Here is a 2,610-nt window from a genome sequence, read left to right on the forward strand (position 1 = left end):
GCTGTGTTCTCCATGTGCACTTCGAGATGAGAGAGGAACCCTGACCATGTTCACCATGTACCTTTCCAGATGAGAGAGAAACCCTGAACTTCATCAGCATTCTTGAACCAAGGCATCTTTCCCTGGATGCCTTAAATTGTACATTTCTATAGACTTATTTTAATTGGCACATTTTCTTGGCCTTAGAACTATAAACTAGCAACTTATTAAATTCCCCTTTTTAAGAGCCATTCCATCTCTGGTATATTGCATTCTGACAGCTAGCAAACTAGAACAATGGATCTGTATTAACTATATTTATTGAATTTTATGTTTTCAAGTGTTCCTGTAGTGATTCCTTTTTTTTTTTTTTGTCTCAGGATACCTTTTCAATTTTAAAAATTATTGAGGATCCACAAAAACTACTTCTTTTGTGAGTTATATCTGTTGATATTTATTTTGTAAGAAATTAAAACAGAAATTACTGGGTGGACCACTGTAGCTGAGCAGGCAGACTTCTCACCTGCCATGCCAGTGACCCGGAGTTTGTTTCCCATTGCCTGTCCATGCAAAAAAAAAAAAAAAAAAAAACAGAAATTACTAAAGTGTAAGAATAACAAGCTTACATTCCATTAGCTGTCAAAGCAGTGCTATCATCACAGATCAAAGTAACCTCTGGAAAACACCGTACACTCACAAGAATAAGAGAGTGGGAAAAGGCAAAAGAGTTAATATTTATTAAAGACTTCAAAGCAGTACTTGACAAATTTTAAACAATAAATGGGTGCTAAATAATATATGAAAGCATTTGTTTTTTGATTTTCTTTAATATTAACAAGTGTGAGATGATTTACAATAATATGTCTGGCAAGGAAGATAACTAGTAGTTTTACATATTACTTTCTGTATGAGATATAGAAAGCGTCCATATTTCTACACAATGAAGATCTTATCTTTTGTACCAAAATGTTAATCAGTTAAAGAGCCTTGTATTTCGGAGGCAAAATGCAAAGGCAGCTGGGCAAAAAGCATGCAGACCCTACACAAAAGTCACAGCATGATGCAAATAAAAAGACAAGTTTTCCAGTATAATAATTGATTAGCAGCCTGCATTTTGCAGATTATGAGGAAGGATACAAACCCTGTTGGTTCTCACTCAATAGTCATTATTTGGTTATTCTCCCTTAATTAAAAAAGCCTAGTTTAACTCACAGTGGCAGTGTTCTCTTTTTTAAAATTCTCCGCTGTTTGGAATGTGGATGTAAAGGCTAGAGCCCCCAAAGCCATCTCAGACTCCAAGGTAACCTGGAGCATGGTGTTCAGAAGCTGAGGATAATGGAGCATAATTCAGAAATTTGTATTTCAGAGGAAAATGAGTAGTCATCAGATAATACTGAAATGCCTTCCTTCCGAGTTCTTTCACCTGAGAGAGAAAGAAACTTCTATCTTACTTAAACCACTGTAATTTGGGGATATTCTCTTAGGTGCAGCCAGTTAATCCTGAAAGATAAATATGATAATAAAGGTTTTTAAATTGACTCCAGAAATCATGCAAGACTACTAATTTTAAAAGAAAAATTAAAAGTAAGCATACAGAAGGAACAGCAAATTCTAGATAGCAAAGTGAAACATGGAAGAGGAAAAAACTTCACAAGCCACATTTGAGTAAAGCTTTTCAATAATTTCAATTGATATAAAATAGGGAATTAAGAGCAGAAACCCAGTATTTTCATTTACTACCACACGTTGCACGTATTTTCTACTCTTTTGTGCATTTTAAATTATTCTAAATTAAATTTGCAGTTGTCTTCATAACACTTGGACATTTATGGAGACAACCTTTTCTATGATATTTAAAATAAGATTTGAAGCAAATAAAATATTTTAAAAGTCAATTCTGGGTAGTAAGTACAGGATTGCTGCTTTTTAAAGCTTCTTCAAAAATAAAAACCTTGAGATCCTCCCTAAACTTTTATAAACATAGAATATTGAACATTTGGACTCTTGCAGTGAGTAATACTTAATGGTAATCAAAGAGCTAGACATAACCTTTTGAAAATATTACTTATCAAGGATTTTTCCTATTTTGGTATGCTGTTTTTAATAGCTCTGAGATATATTGATTAAAGTGTCTCAGAATGTCCTATTTCCACTCACCATACATCCTCCCTCTGATCAAGACCTTAAAAATCATAAAATTATACAGCAGCGATGAAGTGAAACTACAGATACCACTCCTTATATCATGGGACTTTAAAAATATAACTTTATTAAACATTTCCCCAGCCAATACACACTCTGGTGGTTTTTAGTTTTGTGTATCAATTTTATCATAGATAACACAACAATAAATATATTTGTTTGCTATGAATTCATAATTCTTTCCCATTTTAAAAATAAGTAAACTAAGGCTTAAAGGCATTAAGTAATCTTCTTTAGTTACACTTCAGTTAATTTGAACCTACATTTGTAGGAATCCAAAGCTTGATCTCCCTATTCAGCCATGCACTGAGCATCTGGCTCTTTCATTCCTGGGGGAAATAAACGTGTACAAACCGAATGTGATGGGCTCCATAATACGGGTGCAAACCTAACAAAACAGGGGTAGAGATGGGGAAGGGGACAGAATAA

The sequence above is a fragment of the Tamandua tetradactyla genome, chromosome 5 (genome assembly GCF_023851605.1).
Source record: "Tamandua tetradactyla isolate mTamTet1 chromosome 5, mTamTet1.pri, whole genome shotgun sequence".
In the NCBI taxonomy this organism is placed as follows: Eukaryota; Metazoa; Chordata; class Mammalia; order Pilosa; family Myrmecophagidae; genus Tamandua; species Tamandua tetradactyla.